This window comes from Plecotus auritus (genome assembly GCF_963455305.1).
Source record: "Plecotus auritus genome assembly, chromosome: 3".
Lineage (NCBI taxonomy): Eukaryota > Metazoa > Chordata > Mammalia > Chiroptera > Vespertilionidae > Plecotus > Plecotus auritus.
The window spans coordinates 154,971,436-154,982,096 of NC_137772.1; the positions used below are offsets into that span (position 1 = coordinate 154,971,436).

At 37.9% G+C, this 10,661-nt stretch overlaps 1 pseudogene across 1 annotated transcript; it reads left to right on the plus strand.

Moving 5' to 3' along the window:
- Nucleotides 1–1,797: 1,797 nt before the first annotated feature.
- LOC308244209 (DNA-directed RNA polymerase II subunit RPB3-like) lies at nucleotides 1,798–2,772 on the plus strand (annotated as a pseudogene). The gene has a single exon. The product of its transcript is annotated as a DNA-directed RNA polymerase II subunit RPB3-like (transcript).
- Nucleotides 2,773–10,661: the final 7,889 nt, after the last annotated feature.

Sequence of the window (10,661 nt, forward strand, 5' to 3'; positions counted from 1 at the left end):
ATGTAGTGTGAGAAAATGATTTTCCTAAATACCCATATGTGGTAAAGTTGGAGCCAGGACTCATTTGTAATTTAAGAACTCATGTTCTTAACCACAATGTCATGGTTATCAAATGGATTAATCTCATTAAATAGTAAATCTAGATCCTTTAACACATAAGCTTCAGAATCTTATCACATTAACAAAATAAAAGTTACATTGTTTACTCAGGTTAAGTTCCAACATGCATTACAGTTGAAATGTTGTCTATCACTAATGGAATCTGAAAAATCAAATCTAGCTGTGTGTCCAAGAGAAAAATAAAGTAGTTTGGGTATAAATATGGTATTTTTCTGTCATACCTTAATTTCTATGTTATAATTATGACCATAGTGATATTGCAGAGATGAGTCTATTTTTCAGTCTACACATGGTTGAGAGCAGAGAAGGGGAAGCTATTTAAGGAGGTAAGTTTCCATGAGAAATGACAAGAGCAGGAGCAGGAGCTAATACAGTGGCTGTAGGAATTAAGAGAAGAACTAGGTAAAGGCTCCAAAAGACATTTAGGGGATAGAATCAAAAGGAGTTACTGAGTACTGGTGTGAACAATTTAAGAGAATAAGGGCTGAAGATACTTCTGAGGTTTTAGGCCTAGGGCACTATACAGGTGGAGTTAGAGAATATAACGTAGCAGTGAATAGAATGGTTTCAGTCCTTTGTCACCTAGGCAGACATATTGATTGTGCTGCATGTAGGTTTGCTTGTTTGCAATGCTCTGAAAACCTCCTAACAGGAAATCCAAGACAAATTAAATAAGTGGTAAATTAATCTGACTTATTTCATTCAATTATTCATTCAACAAAGTCATATGAATTGTGAACTGTGAGAAATTACAGGAAACAAAAAATACAACCTCTGGGTTCAGGGTGTTTAGGTTGAGTGGAAACAATCGTGATTTAACCTAATCACCACTCAATAAAATCAAATGGGATGTTCTAGCAATTCATAGAAAGTGCATGAAAACCCAGAAGAATAGCAAAGAGAGCAAAAATATCTTTCTAATAGATTGAAGGAGGGAAACGAATTAGTTAAGCTAAAAAGAAAGGCATGCTTATGCTGAAGGAAAAACATGTACATCGACTCAGAAAAAACACAGAGAATGCCAGGATTAAGGACAGCAGGAAGGAAGCTGAAAAAGAGATGGCAAGAGATAGAACTTGGTAGGTAATAATTGTTAGGATATGAAAGATTCTTACATGACAAAGTCTTTTGAAGACTTCACCTTAAAAGTTAAAGAAGCCACTGAAGCATTCTTAGCAGAAAAATGGCATGGTCACATTTATACATCATAAATGGAACCCGTCATGGGGATTCTAGTAAAGTGCAGAAGAGAGGGGATAGAGATATGAAATAAAGAATTATAGTGAGGATGGGCAGGAAGGAGGAATTTAAGAAATGATAGGGCAAAATGGATAGTTGTATCACCAGTGATATTAAAGGCTAAATGAAAAAGAAGAAACAGGATAAATCTCAACTTTCTAACTTAGGTATAAGTAAGTAGGTATCTCATGGTACTATTCAACAAGACAGGGAAGGCAGGTCAAGGAAGGGAAGAAGAAAATAAACTTATGCATATAATTATCTCTGAAGCATTTTGATAGATATGTCCAACAGGAAGTTGTATGTAAATTTGTAAGTGTAATATAATGTAATATGACTTCATGTGTTATCTATGTCTATCCTTTGTAGCTCAGTGCTTTAATGAGGTCAAGTTATGGGTCTCAATTTCTTCTTGACTTAACTGACGGACTTCCGCCAATGCCAAGTGAGAATAGTAAGAGAGAACAAAAGATTGAATGCAAGTTGATGCTGGCGGCCCGCCGCTGGTGGAGCGCGATACCTTATGCAAACTAGCCCACCTTGCAGATCACGGAGCTCACCGAAGAAAATGACAAGTTCATCATTGAGAATACGGACATAGCTGTGGCCAATTCTATTCGGAGGGTCTTCATCGCCGAGGGGCCCATAGTAGCCATGGACTGGGTTCAGATTGACGCCAATTCCTCAGTCCTTCATGACGAGTTCATCGCTCAGAGGCTTGAATTGCGCCCCCTCACTAGCGATGACATTGTGGACAAGCTTCAGTACTCCCGGGACTGCACGTGCGAGGAGTTCTGCCCCGAGTGCTCGGTGGAGCTCACTCTCCACGTGCGGTGCAACAAAGACCAGACTCGTCATGTCACGTCCAGGGACCTCATCTCCAACAGCCCCCCGGTCATTCAAGTGACATCCCAAACCGAGATAATGACCCCAATGACTATGTGAACCAGGATGACATCCTCATGGTCAAGCTGAGAAAGGGCCAGGAGCTGAGACTCCGCGCCTAGGCCAAGAAGAGCTTTGGCAAGGAACATGCTAAGTGGAACCCGACTGCAGGGGTGGCTTTTGAATATGATCCCGACAATGCCCTGAGGCACACAGTGTACCCCAAGCCAGAGGAGTGGCCAAAGAGCGAGTACTCAGAGTTGGATGAAGATGAGTCCCAGGCTCCGAACGAACCCAATGGCAAAGGAGATGTTTTACTACAACGTGGAGTCCTGTGGCTCTCTGCTCCCTGAAACCATCGTTCTCTCAGCCCTCTCTGAGTTGAAGAAGAAGATAAGTGATTTACAGACCCAGTTGAGCCATGAGATCCAGAGTGACCTCCTCACCATAAATTATCCGCAGCTCATCCGCCCGAGCGGAAAAGGATCCGAGCAGCAGCTGTGTGCAGGTCTCCTGAGACCCTCCTAGCTCCTGAAGTACCGACAGCTGTACTTAACTTCTTGGAAAGCCATCAGCACCAACTGGAGAGGTAGCAGAGGGGAAGGGTGCCCTCCCAGTCTTGCTTGTTCCCAGGTAGATTACCGGGGTGCCCCTGGTATTTGAGGCAGGACAGTCCTTCACTGAGCATGCAGCATCCCTGGCCCTGCCTGCTGATGGCTAGTCTCCCCAGAACCCTGACCTCCCTTTCCCCTGGTCTGCTTGTAGAGGTCGTACTGCTTCCCTGTTGAAAACCACTGAGCTAGACCCTCCTCTTTTGGTCATTTCAGCTCTTGACTTACTTTCTGTGCGAAAGTTAGCAATTCACAGTTGTACCTTAGGTTTCCGCTGTTAGGATTGAGTGTTAGAAGTCTCATTCAGGCTGCCTACAAACCCAGCCCCTGCCCATGGTCAGCCTACCTATGCTTTGCTCAAATTCCCAAGTGTCTTTAGACCCTGGCTGTTCCTCCCTACCCCACCCCCAAATAAACCCTGTATTTCTTCTCTACCCATCAGTTATGACTTCACTGCCAATAATCTGCTTAATTAGTTTGGGGTGAGGAGTAAAGGGGAGGGGAAAGGATAGGGTGGTCAAGGGCCTTAATGAAGGTCCGGCCTTGACCCCTCAGTCCTGTTGGTAGGAACATACCCAAAGCAGTTAATTAGGCAGTCTGGTGGGAGGCATTGGAGAAAACCGGAGATACAGTACAGAAAGGAAGGGAAATTTATTAACAGTAGAGTTTTTATTTTTGGCAATAAAGAGCACAAAAAAAAAAGATTAAATGCAAATACATTGTCATAAGTCATTGTTGGTCAGTAGTATTATCTTCTTTTTTAGAACCTATTTATAAATTGAAGAAAGTAAAAACTTGCCTTTTTTATATCTTATACCTGTTTGGAAAGGGAAGTAATTTGAAAAGAAAAATCTAAGTCACAAATAAAATGATACATAAAAAACCCACAAGGTAAGAGTTTACTATATGCTGATGCCCATATATTTATAATTATAAACTATTATAAACTGAATCCAAACTTTATGCTCTTTCCCAAAAGGAAAATAAAATAATGAATATGAAAAGGGAATGGATGCCAAGTCCTAAAGAATGTTACATAATACAAATTTTAAACCACAATGGAGTAATACAAAATTATGATCTTCATGAGATAAGATGAGTGTGTATTCAACCAAAGAGCTGCATAATTGCAAAGTAGGGTCTGAAGCAGCTGGATTAAATAATGGGAGTTCTTTAAAAAGGAAATCTTTTTAGAAAACATTGCTTTCTAAAACTTTTGCAAAAGGTACTATAGTCTACATAATTTTACAGATGTATTTAAAAATCTAAATTAAGCAAGGTTGACCCAGGAAAGTTAGAAATTTAGCTCTCTGAAATAAAATTTAGAAGAGAGTCTGTCCATAGGCTTCAAACATATGGCGTGAGAGGGCTTCCAGACAGATGAAGCAGCTTAAATATTTCTGAGTATTGATATCACTATTTCAAAGTCTCAGTCACTGCTGGCCACAGCGGATGTGTGTGCCAGAATTCCCAACCTCCTGCCAACCTCAGGGGTAAGCTCACACAGGAGTCCTCCTTGTAAGAACACTGGAAACCTTATCCAGCCACCATAAAGTTCTATAAATATTAGGGGAAATTTTTCTTTTGCAAAAGAACCAGTAATTTTCAGTAATATGCTTTAGAACATTGCTTTCTTTACTCTTTGGTGTGTATAGACACAGTACTGGTAGTTTCAATCTGTTTCCTTGCTCCTTTATGAAAATAGCTTGTCTGAGAAGACTTTTTTCCTTTAGAAATTATGACTATTCCAGTTCATAATTTGAGATCATATAATCTCTAAGGAAGCTCTTACATTAGCACTTTAATCAGAAAACGTTTCTACTGAACAAAGTTTTGTTATTAATATGCAAATGAATGCTGTAAGGCAGATGACACTTTTCCCCAAACCACATTCAATTAACATAACCAATAACTGTAGGTGCTCCTAGTGTAATCAGAATTAGGGTTTTACATGACAGATTTTTTAACACTTCCTCTTTTTGAAAATAAAGACTATGAAGCTATCATTTACTATTATGATGCAAGTGCAAAACATATAGGTTGAAAAAATGGGAAAACATCCAAAGATGACATAAATATAGCAACGATATAGATACACCTTATTCAGATTTCAGAATTGATTGCAGAACTAGAGAACCCCATGATCACCTTAAAGAAGGCATTTGGCATTAAAATTAACAATTGTACCTGTCTGTTACATTAGGATTATGTAACCAAGTGCTCTGTTACCTACAAGTGAAAATCTAACAACAACAACAAAGAAATCACAACAGATCATATAATAAATTGTTCAAACTCTTTAAGTACCACCTAAAGCAAATTTTTTATAGTTGAAATGTTTTAAGAAATTAGAGTAAACAATTGAGAATTAACTTGAAAATACTGTCTGCAGCCTTTTAATATTAAGTGGAAAAAGAGTTATTTTTGCCCCTAAGCATATTACTGATCAGTGTTTCTGACTAAAGAATTATCTATCTGCCATCAGGCAGGTCAGAATCAATATGGAACAAAACCCTGAAGTCTCTTGTTTGACTTTCTATGTGTCAGGAAATAATTTTATGAAATTTATTTATTCAACAACCACTTATTTGTTACCTGTTATATAGTCACTGCTGTAGCTATAATGTAAAAAAAAAACAATATCTTCATTACTTAAACACAGCTCTTTTATATATTGGATATCATTTTAAAGAATCAAATTTATATTTTATAATACACATTGCTATTGTCATGGATGTAAAAATACAGCTTTGTAGGGATTTTTACTAATTGTTTTGAATTACTCCATGTTATATCACATGACTTTTTTTGGATCATTCAAGCATATCCGTTTCTAACTGAATTGTAAAGATCGGTGTGTGTCAGCATATTTGCCAGTGTACTTAGTATTTTCTGAGTAGTGTTGACTTTGATAATGGTCTCCTGGGAGAAAGGCTGGTATCACATTTCCCTGTTCTAACACTTAGTTTCAATGTGAATTTAAATCATACAAAAACATAAAAATTACTTGACTGAACATTTTTGGTGCTCATAGTCAGCATTTATGTAATTAGCATTAAATAGATAAGAGTAGCTTCTCTCTCGTCAAAACCAAAGATTTCACATTCATTTGGGTTTCAACATATATTTCTTACTGCAAACATTAATTTGGGGGAAGCCTGTTCAAAACATAATGTAAAGTACAGACATTTAAAACAGAAAATTGATCCCTTAATGAAATGTAGCACTCTCTACATTCAATACACTCAGAACCTAAACTGTATAATTTTAACTGTATAACACTCAGCCTAAGACTTTGCATTTTGCTTGTTGTGTTTTATTAGAGTATTATTTTTGCCACTCACATCACTGACATCTAATATGCTGCCATCCAACAACAGGTAAGCAACATAACTTTTAACAGCTCCCGTTAGCATGCCACTACTTGTTGTAATTGCTTTTAGAGGAGTACCACATTCTCTTAAATCACTACTCTGTACTCTTTATGTGCACATATTATGTTTAGCTCTAGTAAAAGTATGAGGAGTATTTACTTTTACATTATAAGGAATTAGAGGGGAAAGAAGAATAAAAACCTTGGGATATGAGACACACACTCCTATAACCACAGATTTGGTTGTTTTGGCTTTCTGGGGGGTGAGGGTGAAGATGATGATGCCATTGGTGATTTTCTCAGTAAAATTAAGTAAAATGTAAAAGCAAACACAAACAAAGAAACCCTTGCTAGAATACTTTTTATCTAAAACCTACCACTCTATATTCCAGTCTTAAACCTAATCACATATGTCTTTATCTTACCACTAGAGGCCCAGTGCATGAATTCGTGCACAGGTGGGGTCTGGCCGGCCAGGGGGAGGGGCCAAGGGAGGTTGGCCAGTCGGCTCCACCCCCATCAGGCCAGTTGGCCGGCCGCAGTGTGCATCATAGCGACTGGTCATTCCGGGCCTTCCAGTTGTTTGGTCGTAACTGTCACTTGGCTTTTATATATATAGATGATGTCAGCAATCAGTACATTGAATGGAAACCTTGCAGTTTTTATTTTAATGAACCTCAAAGTGGCATTTGACTCTTGTTTACTTGCTTTCTTTTTGAAACACACTCTATGACACCACCATTCCCTGGCTTTCCTTTTATCTTCTGATCTCCTTCTTCTGACACTCTGCAGACTGACCTTCCTCCACCTGGGCCTTTCATGAAGACCTCACTCATGAATGTTTCTCAGTGTTCTCCTTCGGGAATTTAATTTACTCAACATTTTTATCTTCAGGAAATATCTTCCTCTAAGATTCTAATCTTAAAATCAAACTCTCTGATTATTTTTTCCTTTTTTGGAAATGTCCTAAGCACTTTCAGTTTTATATTTCCAAAGCAGAACTTTTTAATCATGATTCAGGCCTTTAAATGTGTCCCTTTTCTGCTGCTTTCTTTCCAATGAATGGCATCATCATATGTTTAAAGCTGTCATTTCAGAAACCTTACTATTCACTAAATTTCTCTCACTCTACCCCTGTAATCAAAATATCATTAACTTTTGTTGATTGTCTCTGTTAAATATCTTCCAAATTCATACACTTTTCTTTTTTACTATCTCACCATCCAAGTCCAATGGTTTCTCATGAAGAATACTACAGAGTCCCAGAGAGATGATAGATAAATCTCATTTTTCCATATTAAATGAAAATCTTTTTTAAAATATTTTAAAAGGTATTTTTATTATGTTTCTTTTCTTCTAACTCCCTTCTCCTCACTCTCTCTTTCTCTTATACACACACACACACACACACACACACACACACTTAACTTTTTTCCATATTGTGGTATATTAGGTTAATAAGCATAATTTTTTACTGCTTCTCTTTTCCCAGTAGAAGAGTATATTTCTCTACCCCTTGATTTTATATCCAGCCAAATGACTTGCTTTGGCCAATAGTTGAAGTTGGAAATGAAAGTGATCCACTTCCAAGCCCAGGTCCTGGTGATTTTCACCTGCCTTCTAGTGCCTCCACCATCACTAAAAAGAACTTATCTGGCCTAATTTATGTTCAAAATGAGAATAAGAGACATGAAGAGCAGATTTAACTTAGCTCATGCGCCCCCCCCCCCCCAAAAAAAAAAAAGTCACATAGTTTTACCAGGTAAATAATCTTAGCATTATTTGCTGCTGAGATCGGTGTATTTGCTAATATTATAGAATTATTGAAACCATTGCTAAGTGATATTTATGGTTTCTTATTGTTCTAAATATGAAGTAAAATATCTTGAATATGGTCAAAAAAGATCTGGTGTAGTTAGTCTTTGTATATCATGTTCATTCTAATTTTACACTAAGCTCCCTCTGATTCCCCATGCCCAGTCACAGTGGCCTTCCTCCAGGTCTGTGAAGTCACCAATAATTCTTCATATGACAGGGACTTATACCTTATGTCTCTTCTTTCTTTACTTAGTTCTTTCTCATCCTAGACCAGGCGTCCTCAAACTACGGCCCACGGGCCACATACAGCCCGCCAAGGACATTTATCCGGTCCGCCGGGTGCCGCTGCCTGTCCTGCTTAGCAGCCGACTCGTCCCGGGCCTGCAGTGTGCATAGGAATTTGTTTTTTAAAATATAGTCTGGCCCTCCAATGGTCTGAGGGACAGTGAACTGGCCCCCTGTTTAAAAAGTTTGAGGACCCCTGTCCTAGACTGTCAGCTGAAACACCACTATTTCAGGATTAGCTTGACATAATTACTATTCTACATTTGTTTGTGTGATTTTGCAAATTGGTTTCCACCATTAGACTTTAATAATAATAGGGCTATTTAAATGTTAAATGGAGGAATTAATGAAAGAGATGATCCAAGCCTGATGTGATTTCACTTTCAAGTGTCCTAATAGTAATTATAATTTTTGACATTTGCTAGTCCAATAATATCTACACAGTAGTTTTTTTTTGTTTGTTTGTTTGTTTGTTTTGTGTGCATGTGTGTTTCTTTTTAATCCTTACCCAAGACCCGATCAGGCCGTTCTGGCTCAGTGGTTGGGCATCAACCTACAAACCAGGAGGTCATGGTTCGAATCCAGGTCAGGGCACATTCCTGGGTTGTGGGTTTGATCTTCAGTGTGGGATGTGTAGGAGGCAGCCTATCAATGATTCTCTCTTATCATTGATGTTTCTATCTTTTTCTCCCTCTCCCTTCTTCTCTGAAATAAATAAAAAGGCATATTAAAAATAATAATAAAAAATAAAATAAATTTCTTACTTGAGGATATGATTTTATTGATTTTTAGAGAGGAAGGAAAAAGAGAGAAATATCAATTAGTGACCTCCCATACGCAACCTGACCAGGGAACAAACCTGCTACCTGGGTATGTGCTCCAACCAACTAAGGCACCTGGCAAAGGCAAATATTTTTTTTAAAATAGTTATGTGTGTATTAAACAAATTGTAAGCAATATAAAAGAAATTTGGTATATACATTTAGTTATCTTTTTCTCGTCATAAGTCCAAGCAAGTAAAAATTATACACTTATCAGCTTCTCTTTGATACAATAAATTAGTCAGGTTGATTATCCATTCATCCCCTTGCTCTGTGCTTTCTTGGTGTTTTCCCATGAGATATTTCACTTTTTATCAATAAAAATACTAACTTCATCTTCAGCATCAACTTAAGCCTCTAATATTTTTGTTTACATAATAACAGATATGAGTTACACATTTATAGCTTTTATTTACAACTTCTAGCCTAGGAAGATAAATAATCTCTTATATTACTGAATTAAACTTAAAATGGGTTCTCTCTACCATAATAGCATATTTATGATTTAGAATCCTGGTGGATAATTTTTTCATACTTAGGATATGATCAATATTTTAAACTACTTTTGGGATGTTATCTGGAGCCTGAAAAGTTTGGGGAATCTACAACTATGGCACCCACTGAACAGCTGCAAACCCGAGAACACCGGTCCCCAAGTGGCACAAACACACGGATTCAGAGGAGCTCTACACTCCACCATGGAAAGGAGAGAGAGAACTACATAACCAGACAGGTGGAGAAGAGAGAACATGGGGAGACAAAGAAACAGCTTGCATATGAAAGAAAAGCAGACATCACCAGAAAGGAAGTAAACGAAATGGAGGCAAGCAACTTGTCAGAGAAAGAATTCAGAGAAATGGTCATAAGGTGGTTGAAAATAATGGAAGACAAATTCGACAATATGTGTAAGAACCAAGAGGAAATGAAGAAGAACCAAGAAGAAATGAAAAATGACATCGCTGCTGTAAAGAACTCAATAGAAAGCATCAAGAGTAGACTAGAAGAAGCAGAGGACCGCATCAGTGAGCTAGAAGACAAGGTAGGAAAAAATACTCAAGTAGAGCAGCTTCTAGAAAAAAAAATTAAAAAGCAAGAGGAGAACCTAAGGGAACTTTGGGACAACATGAAACAAAACAACATCCGTGTAATAGGGGTGCCAGAAAAAAAGGAAACTGAACAAGGAATAGAAAACCTGTTTGAAGAAATAATGACATAAAACTTCCCTGATATAGGGAAGAAAAAACCCACACAAATCCAAGAAGCTCACAGAGTCCCAAGCAAAATGAACCCCAAAAGACCGACACCAAGGCATATTATAATTAAATTGGCAAATACCAACGACAAAGTAAGAATTTTAAAAGCAGCCAGAGAGAGACAGAAAGTTATCTACAAAGGATCCCTCATCAGACTAGTGACTGATTTCTCAACAGAAACACATCAGGCCAGAAGGGAATGGAATGAAATATACAAAGTCATGCAAAGGAAGGGTCTGAATCCAAGAATACTGTA